The sequence below is a fragment of the Canis aureus genome, chromosome 6, assembly GCF_053574225.1.
Source record: "Canis aureus isolate CA01 chromosome 6, VMU_Caureus_v.1.0, whole genome shotgun sequence".
NCBI lineage: Eukaryota > Metazoa > Chordata > Mammalia > Carnivora > Canidae > Canis > Canis aureus.
In genome coordinates, this window is record NC_135616.1 from 33973991 (window position 1) to 33989187 (window position 15197).

Genomic DNA, 15197 nt, shown 5'->3' on the forward strand with positions numbered 1-15197 from the left:
ATTGCCACATTTTACTCTAAACATAATTCGAGCACTTGAAAAAAAATTGTAGTTCCTTAGGAAGTCAGACAGGCTTGGTGTTAATATGAGTGCATCTTTACCACCTTTGCCTCAGTGTTTTCCATGATTTTGAAATGGGGGTAATGTCTACTTCACTGGAAGGTTAGTTGAACTATTACACTTCTAAGAGAAGACAGGAGAAAATCATTACAATTTGGGGTAAGCAAAGATTTCTGAAGTCACAGAAAACACAAACTATAAAGGAAAACAAACTGCGCTTCTTCAAAATTAAAATTCTACTCTTTTAAAGACACCATTACAAAATTGAAAATGGTAATCACAGTCCAGGAGAAAATATTCACAATGCATATATCTGACAAAGGACTTGCAATCAGAATTTATAAATAACTTATAATCCAATTATACAAGAACAAAGAGCCTGATAAAAATACATGGACAAAGGACTTTAACAGACACTTCAGAAAAGATGTACTTCTGGCCAATAAGTACATGGAAAGATGCTTAACATGATTAGTCATGGGCAAATGAAAATTAAGCCGACAACAAGATACCTATTTTATACCAATTAGTATGTCTAAAATTAAGGTTTGCAATACCCAATGTTGATGAAGACATGGAGTTCCCAGAATATTTCTGGTGGGAGTGAAATGGTAAAAAATAAACAAAAAACTTTGGAAAATAGTTTGGAAGTTTCTTACAAAGTTGAATATCTACCCTAGAACTTTCTCTTCTAGTTATTTAACTGAAGTGGAAACATACCCACAAAAAATCTTGCACATGAGTGTTCGTAGCAAGTTTATTTACAATAGTCAAAATGTAAAGCAACCCAAATGTCATGAGTTGTGGCATATTATATGTGGCACAGGTTTCTCAGCAATAAAAATGAACAAAATGTAGATACAGATAATACAGATGAATCTAAACGTTGGTTTGAATGAAAGAAACCAGGTACAACAAGTGATTCTATTTCTATGAAGTTTTAACGTAAGCAAAATAAATGTATGAAAATAAAACCAATCAGTGGTTGCCTGGGACAAATTGGGGTGGTTGGGATTGACTATAAAGAGAATGTCTTATCATGATAGAATTATTTCATATCTTTGTTAGAGTTGTGGTCATACTTGTCACATCTGGCATTGAGGTTGTATATACATATTTGTCAAAATTCTTGGAACTACATGGGAAAACTGGACAGCTACATGCAAAAGAATGAAACTGGACTGCTTTCATACACCATACACAAAAATAAACTCAAAATGGATGAAAAAACTAAACCTGAGACCTAAAACCATAACAATCCTAGAAGAGAGCACAGGCAGTATTGTCTCTAATATTGGCCATAGCAACATTTTTCCAGATATGTTTCCAAATGCAAGGGAAACAAGCAAAAATAAAACTTTTGGAGGACGAATACCCACCATTTGCTTCAACGTGGATAAAACTGGAAGGTATGCTGAGTGAAGTAAGTCAATCAGAGAAGGACAATCATCGTATGGTCTCACTCATACAGAGAATATAAGAAATAGTGAAAGGGATTATAAGGGAAAGAAGGAAAAATGAGTGGGGAAAAATTAGAGAGGGTGACAAAATGTGAGAGACTCCTAACTCTGGGAAATGAACAAGGGGTAGTGGAAGGGGAGATGGGCGGGGGGAATGGGGTAACTGGGTGACAGGCATTGACTGAGGAGGGTACTTGATGGGATGAGCACTGGGTGTTATACTATATGCTGGCAAATCAAACTTCAATTAAAAAATAAAAATAAACTAGTGGGACTATATTAAAATGAAAAGCTTCTGTACAGAAAGCAAACAATCAACAAAACTAAAAGCCTACTGAATAGAAGAATATATTTACACATCACATTATCTGATAAAGGGTTAGTATTCTAAAATATATAAAGAACTGATACAACTCAATACCCCGAAAAACAGATAATCCAATTAAAAATGGGTAGACGATGTGAACAGACATTTCTCCAAAGAAGACATACAGGTGGCCAATACACATGAGAAGATGTTCAGAATTACTCATTATCAGGGAAATGTAAATCAAAAACACAATGAGATACTACATATACATCGTCAGAATGGCTAAAATAAAAAATGCAAGTATCAAATGTTGGCAAGGATGTGGAGAAAAAGAAACCCTGGTGTACTATTGGCAAGAATGTAAATTGGTGCAGCCACTGTGGAAAACAGTATGGAGGTTTCTCAAAAAATTAAAGTTACTGTATGATCCAGTAATTCCACTACTGGATGTTTGTCCAAAGAAAATGAAATACTAACATAAAAAGTTATATGCACCTCTATTTTTACTACAGTATTATTTACAATAGCCAAATTATGGAAGCAACCCAAGAGACCATCAGTAGATGAATGGATAAAAAAGATATGGTATGTAAATACGATGGGATATTACTCAGCCATACAAAAAGAATGAAACCTTGCCCTTTGCAATTACATGGATGGATCTAGAGGGTATAATCTGAGTGAAATAAATCAGTCAGAGGACAAATACCATATGATTTCACTCATATGTGGAATTTAAGAAACAAAGCAAACAAAAGGGTCAAACAAAAAACCCAGACTCTTAAATATAAAGAATAAACTGGGATCCCTGGGTGGCGCAGCGGTTTGGCGCCTGCCTTTGGCCCAGGGCGTGATCCTGGAGACCCGGGATCGAATCCCACATTGGGCTCCCGGTGCATGGAGCCTGCTTCTCCTTCTGCCTATGTCTCTGCCTCTCTCTCTTTCTCTCTCTGTGACTATCATAAATAAATAAAAATTGTAAAAAATTAAAAAAAAAGAATAAACTGATGGTTACCAGAGGGAACATGGGTAAGGAGATGGGTGAAACCGGTGAAGGGGATTAAGAGTACACCTATTGTGGTAGACACTGAACAATGTGTAGAATTGTTGAATCACTGCTGTAAACTTGAAACTAATATAACACTCTTAATTTACTGGAATCAAAAAACGGGGAGAAGTTGGCAACAACAACAAAAACAACAACCCATAATAAAAATGTTATATCAACTCTTGAAGTGTGTACATTGGCTTTCATTTAAAAGGAACTTCCTCCAGTGTTGTTGCAAACATAATGAACCTGGAAGACATACTAAATGAAATAAGCCAGACAGCGAAAGGAAAATACCTGCATTCTCTCATAGATAGAATCTAAAAATGTCTAATCCACAGAAGCAGTAGAATGGTATCAAGCAGGGACTGAGGGATGGAGGACAAATGGGGAGATATTGGTCAAAGCGTACAAAGTTGAAGTTATATAGGTTAAAGTCTAAAGATCTAATGCACAGCATGATTACTACAGGTAATAAATAATACTGTATTGAGTACTAGACATATGCTAAGAGAGACTCCAATGCTTTCATCACACACACAAATAACTGTAGGAGGAGAAGATATGTTAATTAACCCAACCAGTAATCATTTTGCTATTTGTGTGTATACGTATATCAAAATCATCATGTCTTGTACTTTAAATACATTAAATTCATTTATAAATAAATAAAATATTTTGAAAATTCACAGAACCACACCCTTAAAGTAGCTGCATTTTATTGTATGTGAATTAGGACTCAAAAAATCATTTAAAAAGTCAATGTGATGCTTACCTCTGCGACTGTTGGAGTACACAGCAGGTTTAATGACATTGGTTCTGCTGTAGTTTTGAAAATGGATAATCAGCTCATGAGTGCAGGTTTATTATCATGCTTCATAAAACATACAGAGCATTTATAGTTTGTCATGTACTGAATATTACATAATAAAATTTTTAAAGGAACTGAAACAAAATTAGCAACATTACCATATGTAAAATACTAATCAAAGTTGCCAGACTTTATCGAATGATTACTATGCGTTAATCTTTCATAAGCTTTAGTTTATTCAATCTTTGTACAAATGTATAGGGTAGTTTTAGTGTTCTAATTAAAATATGAGGACACTGATTATCAGAAATATTGAGCCAGTTCCCCAACATAGCACAGTTAGTTAAGGGTGGATCCAGGTCTAACATGTCCTTCCTTTTAGCCCACCATGCTTGAATCCTTCTAGTGCTTGACCCAACACTGTGAATTCATTCCTCTCCATAATACATTCCTTGCTTTTTCAGGGCCATAAGTATTCAGCCCCACTTTTCTCAGTGCCCTCTATATAGCCATGCTCATTTACCATGTTTTCTCTTTCTCATGGCCACCTTCTGCTTCACACACTTTTATTGTACTCCGGACTATTCCCATTGTCTGTTCTTCCTGTTGTCACCTTTCCCTTCCTCAAATTTATTCTGCAAACCAGGGACATCTTCTTCATATATAATTCTTATGTGCAGCAAGCTAGTCACCATTATAAATTGGCTTTCAAATTACTGAAAGATAAAATGCTCTCCTGATTTAAGATTTCACAGATCCTGCAGTGGAATCCAAGCCAATATTGTCTCATCAGATATGCACATTATGCTCCAAGTCAAATGTCTGCAAGGATACTCCAGACACATCTCGTGCTGTCCTTTTTGTAAACTTTTCCTCTTGTTGCCTCTGGAGAACTCTACCTTTCCTTTCTTCTTTCTGAACCCTTCTGTCTTTCAGTTCTGAAGTTACTTCCTCAGTGAGTTTTCTCTGACCACCCAAAACAAACCCAAGCTACCCCATCCTCTTCAGTTGTTGTGTTTTACTGCATTTAAGCTGTGTTCTCATTCTTTCATCTATTTACAATATCTCTTTAAGACTCTACTCTGGACCATCTTAATGTGCAGTGTGGAACTGTAGTTACGAGTGAGTCCTTACTGTCATGAAGATTATATTCTTACATCTGTGCTAGTCTTATTCCTCAAAGTCAGTTATAAGCACCTTGATGCCTGGAATCTTATTTCAAGCCTGCATCACTTATCTTATTTTTTAAATTCTTATATTTTACATCTATTTATCTAGTATACTATACATGAAGAGGAGAACTACTTAAAGTCTATTGTGAAAATTTAAATAGTGTTTTTTCCTGGATGTTGGGGCCATAAATGTCTTAATGTACCATATATATTTAAAATAATGAAGTGAAAAAGAGGGCTCTCAGAGTATTTGGGATCTTTATAGTGTGCTTTTTGAGTTCTCCTAAATTTAAGAAAATAGCCTCTCCTTTAAAGGAAAATTTAATCTACTTAATAACACAGAAGTTGTCGCTGTCCTATTATTCAGTCTTCCTTACTGTGAAGTCACGGGGCTAAGATAATACTTTACTCTCCCTACTTATGAAGCTATACATGGTGATTAATAAAATGCCGTGACTTACAGTAAAATGACATTGGGTAAGGGCCATACCTAGGATATATAATAAATCTTACTGTCATTCATGAACAAATAAACTATAGTATAGTAACATCAATGTATAAAATGATACATACTGATCATCTTGTAAAAATTTTCTCTATATGGCTCAGTTGTATTTTTGACAGGATAAAATAATCCTTAGGCTTTATTCTAATTTTCTCAGTAGTTGTGATGGAAAAAAAATGAAAAATCTCTCAAAGAGCTTACCCTTGATTACTGTTGTAATCATTCATTACTGTTGTTCGTTCATTCATTCATTCATTCATCCATTCAAACATTCATTCATTTGCTCCATCCTACAATGAGCCATGCTGGGGTTTATACACTGAACAAGATGATCCCTTCCATCATGGAGCTATATATTTTTACAATATTGTATTTCCTTTCCTTGGTACTCTAGTAGAAGATGAGCTACTATTTAAGTATAAGATTCAGTGGGGGAAAAAAATAAGATTCAGTGGGAGCTCATAAGAGGGAACCAAACCAAATGTGGGGAGTCAGGAAGGCTCCTTGAATAAAAGATTTCTAGAATGAAACCTACAGACAAAACATGAAAAAAAATTAATTCAACACAATAGTAAGGATGTCTGGGACAAAATGGTCTCACTTTTCCCTGCTTTTTCACTTCTAAGTATAACTAAAACCCTAGAAATTATCAATAGACGAAAGGACTGAGAGCTAGAAAGAAGACTCATCCAGACCTTATGACTTGAGACACAACATGATGAAGTCCCTGGGTTTCCTCTTTACTTTCTGTATACCCGTGACCCAGTTCCAATTAGGCCTGTAGCCCAGGAACTGACAGCAGGTTTGAACAACAACATACCATGTCCAAGGAAAGCCTGCTCTCTCTAGCCAAAGAACTGAGAAAGGTTTCCAACAGAAACCTAGGGCAGAGTCCTGGTTCCTGCTCCCCTAGCAAGGCCCAGCCATACAGCCCCAGTTCCACACTTGGCTTATTGGGCAATCTTATCTGCTTGTGGCTGTGGTAATGGCAGCAGTAGCAATAACAAAGCCCCATAGCAATGATAGCAGCAAAGATGAGAAGGATGTATTTACCTATACTTTTATTCTTTCAGTTCTCATTTGTCCTTCCTGGTGTTTTAAGATTCATTATTTTATCATTTCCTTTCTGGTAAAAGAACCATCTTTAGCTATTTTTTTTTTTTTTAATTTTTTTTTTTAATTTTATTTATTTATTTATGATATTCACACAGAGAGAGAGAGAGAGAGAGAGGCAGAGACATAGGCAGAGGGAGAAGCAGGCTCCATGCACTGGGAGCCCGACGTGGGATTCGATCCCGGGTCTCCAGGATCGCGCCCTGGGCCAAAGGCAGGCGCTAAACCGCTGCGCCACCCAGGGATCCCCCATCTTTAGCTATTTATTTATAATGGGTCTGCCAATGAGAGTCTCTTTTCTTTATGTCTGCCTTATTCTCAAAGGATTGTGGCCTCAGTGATGGTTTCTGATGAGATATATCCTATGCCATTCATAATTGTTTTTCCCCTATAAGGAAGGTATTGTTTCTTTCTGTGTCTCTCAGTCTCTCACTGTGTCTCTTTGTCTCTCTTTCCCTCTCTTTTTTGTATCTTTCTCTCTCTGCTTTTTAAATTTTTGTCTTTAGTTTTCAGAAGTTTATCTGTGATATATCTTGACACGGGTTTCTTTGAGTTTATCTTGTTTGAGATCATTCAGCTTCTTGAATCTGTTGGTTTATATTTTTTACTACATTTAGGAAGTTTTTTATTTTTATTTCTTCAAATAATTTTTTAGCCCTGCTCTCCTTCCCTCTTCTTCTAAGAGTCTTGCTGACATAAATAATACAATTTTGTTATGGTCCTACCAGTCTCTATTAATTTTTTCTTTTTTAACTCTATTTTCTCTCTCTTGTTCAAACTAGGTAATTTCTATTGTTCTATCTTCATGTTCATGCATTCTTTCCTTTGTCATATCCACTCTACTATTGCATCTATATAATGAATTTTCGATTTCAGTTATTGTACTTTTATGCTCTAGAATTTCATTGGGTTATATAATTTATATTTTCTGTTTCAGGAGACTTTCAGTTTTTTTAAATGTTCCTTTTTAAATTTTAGTATGAGTTTTTTAGTCTTTGTCAGATAATTCTCTTTTTTAAAAGATTTATTTATTTATTTGAGAGAGAGCACATGTGTGCACGAGTCAGGGAGGGGCAGAGGAAGAGAAACAGAGCCCAGTGCGATCTAATTTCACGACCCTGAGATCAGAATCTGAGCAGAAACCAAGAGTCAGATGCTTAACCAACTGAGTCACCCAGGTGCCCCTGTCAGATAAATATAACATCACTATAATCTCAGTCTTTACTGTCTACTGATTTTTTAAAATTTGTGTTGGTATTTTCCTGGTTCTTGATATGACAGTGATTTTCAATGGAAACATATATGTGAGTACTCTGTTATGAAGTTCTGGATCCTATTTAAACCTCTCCGCTTTCTCTGAAACTGCTCTAGTGGGGAACTGCTGTAGTAGGGGTGGGGAAATGTTGCTTTACTACTGCCAGGTGAAGGTAAGGAGGGAGGGTCTTCTAGTTACTGGGAAAGTGGGAGTCTCCACTAGCTCTTCAATGATTTCTCCTTCACTTGGAAGAGGAATAATTCCTTGTTACTTCCTTCTCCATCGTCTTGGCACCACAGCAGCACAGGAGGAGGAAGAGTCTTGGCTTTCCTACCCCCCTATTGGCCTTCTCTGACACTACCCTGTGAAGTGGGGGTTGGGGTACCTCCTTATAGTCTGGTGAGTGTGCAAGTCCAGGTTCCCCATGTAGCTTCTGCCAGAGTGGTGGGTAGGGGTGGAGACCACTGTTTTTTTTCTGTGGTGTTTGACTAGAATAGAGTGTTGTCTAAATAGTTTATTTATTTTAATCTGCCTTTTTTCTGGTCCCTAGCCTGGAGTAAGCAGGGATTTGCTAGAGGTTTTTGGGGTCTTTTTGTTGTTGTTGTTTTTTAATCTGCTGCTTTGCTATTTCTAGGTTGCTGCTTGGTTCAGTTCCAAGTTTGAAACACATGAAGCAAATAAAAAATGGGAGGAATTCATCACCATGTTGATCCTTGTATCCCAAGGTCACTATCTGGTCTTTCTTTCTCTACCTTTGAGTCATCTTAAGTTAATTTTATATATAATGTCCAAAGTTTTTAGTTGTATCTAGTGGGAGAAATAGGGGAAAAACACATCTGATTCATCTTCCCTTAAAACTTTGTGTACCCAAATGTATAATTTTAAATATACCATCCATTGAGTGATCTAAAAGCATTTAAATAAACAAAATTATTATTTTTTAAAGATTTATTTATTTATATGAGAGAAAGAGAGAGTGGGGGGAGGGGCAGAGGGAGAGAATCCATAGGCAGACTCTCTGCTGAGCAGGGAGTCTGACTCAGGGTTCAATCCCATGACCCATGAGATCATAACCTGAGCCCAAACTAAGTCAGATGCTTAGCCAACTGAGCCACCCAAACATCTCCAAAATAAAATTATTCTAAGAATATTTAAAATTGCCATCTATTTAAAAAATATATGACCATTGTATTAGATTCAAGCATAGGAAATTATTGATATCCAATAGTTTCTGATCTATAAAACGTCATTTTCATAGGAAAATTATTTGCTACATTGAATTCAAAATTTTGATGCACTAGGACGACACTAGTAATGTCATACCAACCCAAATCAGAGAAAGAAGGAGGGGGGGATGATATTCATAGATAACTTCAGTGATATCATAATAATCTTGCCAGCAACTCACAAATTAAGACATCCTTGGCTATTTTCATGTTTTAATGAATTAAAGCTAATTATGAGGTTTGAGTTGCAAATGTCAGGTATTTCTGTCAAGAAAAACTATGTAGACTGTGCTTTGCAAATATCTAGGCAACAATCACACAACATAGACATCATAGCATTGTTTATTAGTAATAAAATTTTCTGGCAAATGACTGAAAAAGTCCTGCCCTAACAAAATTAGTTTATTGCAATAGCTTTTCAAAACATGAAACTAAAGTATCTTAAAGGGGTAACACCTTTTTCTAATGTGAACCAGGTGTACCTATAGGTTAGTAAAAACACATATATATTTTCTTAAATCAACTGGACTCTTGAGGTGCTAAGATAACTAAACATTGAAGATATTTTTATTTGGTATGAATGAGGTTCCAGGTAATGTTTAAAAGCAGCACCTGTATAGAGGTAGAGAAAGGGTGCTTGTTCAGTTTTCTGATCTGCACAGACTATATCTATAAGCCACAGGGCAGTCTGAGAGCCAGACATGAAGCAGAGAATAACATTCTTCCTTCCGGAAAGGATGACACTCTTTTTTTAGGGAAAGGCATTACTTGTTTCTGATAATGTATATCCATTAGGTTTATAATAAAGGTTAATATTTTCCAGATTGGGAAATAAATTTTCAGTGTTAAGGGAGCACCTTTACTCATCTTTGAGTTTTAACCTTTCTATATCTTCCTAGATAATTTAAATAAGCTATTTGGGGCTGTACCAGATGTCATGTTAAATAAATGGTTGCTTACTCATTTATAATTTTATTGTTAAATAAATTACCTCACAAGTATCTCAAAGGTCAATATGTGCTTTCTAGATTTTTGGTTCAAATAAAACTCACTTAAGAAAATTGCCAGGGTCAAGTGCAAATGGTAAAAACATCAGGGAGGTGGTTAGAGGATAGATTCTGGACACATATACACTTTTGACTGGCGCTCTTCCTAGAGTGGGACAAATTGTTACCAACTCTTGCCTGGTGGTTACTGTTAGCAATATAAAGCCATTAAATGCAACAGTGACCTCAGCATCAAACCTCACCCAAATAGCCTCCAGTTTCACAGCTTGAATCTCCAATTGCATTGATTCATCTCCATCCCCTGTCTAGATAGTCTTCATAATGAGAGCTTTCTCCTCATGTGGACTGAACTTGATTTTGACAATCCCACTCTTGGTAATCACAGTACTTTGAACTCATTCCCAGGCATGAATTTCCACTGACTATTGTCAGTCAGTCTGTTCACTTCCAGCTGTTAAAGTTCAGAGTCATTGGACACAATTAGGAAGTAGAGAAAGAATCTTCTTCCATCATATAAATGGTGATGATGTAACTGGAAAAAATCACTCATCTGATTACACACACTTCTCCAATTTCATTTGTAAAAATCTGCCTCTCCAACTACTTTATAAAAGCTACAAGGGGAGCAATCAAGTGGTTTCTTCTTTAAAACTCAGAGCCTATGCATGTGGCTGGGCATAGTGTTAACAGTTAATTGATGCTTATTGGCTCGACTTAAAGAGACTTAGGTATTCAGTTCTATTTTTTGAGGTTAATATTATTTAAAGGGAATTTATAATTACCCACATGGGGATTATTATCTTCATTGTGTGTCTACTATGAGAGAAACTGCTAGGTACGAGGGATACCAAAGAGGAGTAAGTAAAAGACCTTGTCTTCAAGCATCTTACAGATGCAAGATATAAAGAGATGCATCATGGAAGAGATACACCCGGCTAAAGTAGTTCAGAGAAAAAAATAAAGATTTCTTGCAACTACATGTTCTTGGAAAGATTCATAGAAGGGATGATCTTTGAATTGGGTTTTTAAAAGGTTGGATATGCAAAAACAAGAGAAGTAATTTAAGATATTTATTGGCAATAGTTTATTTATGTCATGCACTTAATTAATATCTACCTTGTTATTTTGAAATGTTTGTGCTTATCTCCATCGAATGATTTCAGACATAGCAGAAATTATGTGGGTCAGTCAGTGGTCAGAGATCATAGCAATATATCCTGAAGGGCTTGATTAGCTATAGATACCAACAAGAAGTGTTAATAAGGATCACGTTAACTCTAAAATTATTATTTTTAAAATGTAATTTTGGAAATATATTCATTTATCTTGTACATTCAAGAAATGGTTACCAAGGCCATGCTATGTGCAAAGCATATTGATTTTTGCCCTACTTAAAAAGTCAATCATAAATTAATATATTTGGCCATCATTTATTTGAAAAAATATATGGCAAACAAACTACTATACTGTTAGGTATTATAATAGAGATATTTTCAGTAAATTTTTTATAGCATGCAGATGTGGGAGAAAGTAATTTTGTATGTGAAAATGAGGGAATCTAGGAATAAGAGGATGTATTTGAGTTAGATCTTAAAGAATGAAGAGTCATTTAAGAGTGTACTTTGTGGGCAACATATATGGGTTACGGCTTTCTATGGCAGAGAGTAAAGCAGAAGCAAGGCATGGAGTCATGATCATCGGGTTACCATCACAATTTGGAAAGAGCCTGTGTGGCCAAAGATAAGTTAAGAAGGTTGGGTGGGACTCAAGATTTAAAAGGCATATAGAAACACAGGTCTGGGGTATAGACAAGGTGAGGATTGAAGATAATAGATCTTAGAGTCAGAAACCCAAAGACAATACTTAGCATCACTGTTATGAATGAAAATGCCCTTGAAAAAACTTTGGGATAGTCTGGAGAATCAGCATGCTTACACTGATACCACCTCTGCTACTAATTAGCTCTGTGGGCAAGTTACCTACCTTCTAAATTTCAGGATTCACTTTCATAAATGAGCATGAGAGAATTAATCCAGTTCTTTAGTTTACTAGCTACTTGTGAGATGACCCATAAGCCATAGAACAAGCACTGTATAGAAGTATAGAACTCAAAAAAATCTCGATTACTGTTAATATTGAAGAGGACTAAATGTGGAGCCCTAGAGAGCATTAACATTCATGCCATAATTAATAAAAGAGCATAAGAGAGAAAGTATTCAAAAAGGTAGAAAGAACCAATGGGTGAGTAATTTCATAAAGTTTCATGGAAAGAAGAGTTCCAAAATGTGGAAGGACAAAACCATCACATCCCCTTCCACAAGTCCAGAAGGAGGAGCCCTGAAAAGAAAGCCGCAGGAGTTGACAGGTCTTTGGTGACCCTTGGTTAGAACAGTTCCCTTGGCATTCTCAAGATAGAAGTTTAATATATAGTCTTGAAAGTAAGCAAGGGGATGAAGTGAAATTATAATAGTTTCTTATTTAAGGTAAATGAACGGTGGGCTAATTAGAGAGTGAGATGGATCTCAGTTTTGTTAGAATGTAGATGTCTTAAATGCACTGTCAAGCAAAAGAAATTACATCCATGGAGGAAGAGGAATTAATGAATAAGATGTGGCATTTAATAGAAAATGCCCAAAAGAAGATTGTAAAAATAGAATCAAAGGCACAAGTAGAGATATTCTCCATGAAAGAAAAGTAGGGAAGCCTTCTTGATTCAGACAGGAAAAATTTATAAAAATAGTGATTTGATAGGGATTGCATTAAACATGTAAATTGCCCTGGGTAACATTGACATTTTCACAATATTAATTCTTCCAATCCATGAGCATGGAATATTTTTCCATCTCTTTGTGTCTTCCTCAATTTCTTTCAGAAGTGTTCTATAGTTTTTAGGGTATAGATCCTTTACCTCTTTGGTTAGGTTTGTTCCTAGCCAAACTATGGAAGGAGCCTCCGTGTCCATTGAAAGATGAATGGATAAAGAAGATGTGGTTTATGTATACAATGGAGTATTAATCAGCCATCAGAAACAACAAATACCCGCCATTTGCTTCGACGTGGATGGAACTGGAGGGTATTATGCTGAGTGAAATAAGTCAATCGGAGAAGGACAAACATTATATGGTCTCATTCATTTGGGGAATATAAATAATAGTGAAAAGGAGGAATAAAGGGGAAAGGAGGAAAAATAAGTGGAAAATATCAGAAAGGGAGACAGAACATGGAAGACTCCTAACTCTGGGAAACGAACTAGGGGTGGTGGAAGAGGAGGTGGGCGGGGGGTGGGGGTGACTGGGTGGAGGGCACTGAGGTGGGCACTTGACGGGATGAGCACTGGGTGTTATTCTGTATGTTGGTAAATTGAACACCAATAAAAAATAAATTTATTATTAAAAAATAGTGATTTGAGATATGGGAGGAGATGTAAAAACCTTACTCCTAATATCTCCAATTACCTGTGCAGTTGAAATCCAGGTGACTAAAAGTGAGAGATTTATTAACAGAGGGATCTAGGAGTGGAAAGGCTTGAAATTACTTAGAAGGGAAAGGTTGCGAGTTCCGAATGAGTCAATGTTTTCTTAGCATTTATGAAGGACTATAAGATATTGGAACATATTAATAAGAAAACAAGTCCATCAGAATGGATAAGTAGTTCTCTGGAAGTGCTAGGAGATCCACTCATATGAAGATAGAAAGATAACCATTGACTCAAATAGGGAAAGAATTGAGGACCTCTCTGGTGTTTTCAAAATGTTTGACTGAATTTCAGCCTTGGGAAATGATATATAAATAGCATGAGAAGATGAAAGAGTGTAAGATGGCCTATGCCTATGCCTTCAAGAAATTTTTATTCTAGAAGAAAAAAAAAACTGACATAAGTAAAGATAATAAAAAGACTAATATAACAAGTACTTTAAAAGCGATAAAAAAAAAAGTAATGAATCTTCCCAAGAATGATTGGTCATAGCATAGATACCTCTGTTCTGATGACAACTGAAAGCCAAGGTCAACATTAAGACTGGAAACAAGCATTTGAGTGTTAATGATTCAATAGGATCAGAGCTTTGAAAATGGAAAGAGAACATCATCTATTCTTGAATACCAGAGTGAAATGATAGGATATGGGCAATGCCGGAAAATATCACCTTCTTTCAAAGCCACATGGCCTTCAACAAAACTAAGTAGATATGTAGTGTGAAGACACTAAATGCTAACTTTTCACTAGTTATCCTTCATAACAGGACATGTGCTGCTAGTAAAAGCCAAGTGGAAAGAAATAAGAGCAAAGATGATTTTCAGTACTCAGAGACAGAGACATCCAGTGTGGGAAGGAGCTGCAGGTCAATGCAGCATAGTGAGAAGCCAAAAGGAGGAAGAAATGTGCTTTTTTAATTCCTAAATTAGAGGACCAAGGTAAGACAAATATTAGAGTTACCATAGAAAAGAATTAAGCAATCCAAGGATAGGAACTGACTTGAGATGTCAGTACTAGAAATAGTCTTTAAGACACTTTGGAAGGAAGTGAGAATCCTACCAGTTTTACATTGGTGCCAAGTAAGACCTGTCTTGGGTAACCATTTGGGCACCTTAGCCTCATATTCTATGTAGATAAGTTAAATATAAACACAAAACTTTGGGAAACTTGCATGGGAATATTTAAGAAAGGGAATGGATAGAGGGAATAAAAAAAAAGCCTTAGCACTGCTAATGTTTTAGTTAATATTTTTCAATATTTATAGCAACTTTCAGCAGATGTTCTATCTTTACATATGAAAGATGCTTTCAGGAGCATTTCTAAGAAAAACTCCTGTCAAAACTGTGGAGATTTATCCTTCTCCAAGATAAGCACACAAGTACACACACTGAGGTTGCAGTGGTGGATTGATAAACCATAAACACATAGTGGCATAATTCAGGGAAAAACTAAAACCATTTAGATTAAAGCTAAGACTAGGAGAAAGAAGGTACAGAAAGATCATGCAAGAGTCATCAGACCCACTTGGAAGAAATATTAACTTGTACCATTTCTTAAAGGAATCAGAGTTGACTCATGAAACACCAACTCAACTGTGGAGATTTGGTGGAATCCACTGCCTTCTTGAGCAGAGAAGTATGGCTCAGGCCTTCCATGTAGCATTCAAGAACACAATTATAAAATGTTAAACTAATTCTAAACCACTAGAGTAAAAGCCATAAATATAAATCCTTCCCAGTTCCCTTTGGTTTCCTG

The 15197-nt window shown here is 36.0% G+C and overlaps 1 protein-coding gene across 22 annotated transcripts in view; it reads left to right on the forward strand.

The window, feature by feature from the left end:
- The window catches only part of LOC144315690 (uncharacterized), a 317078-nt gene that overhangs the window by 44288 nt on the left and 257593 nt on the right, over positions 1-15197 (forward strand). The gene's annotated exons all lie outside the window — the stretch shown is intronic.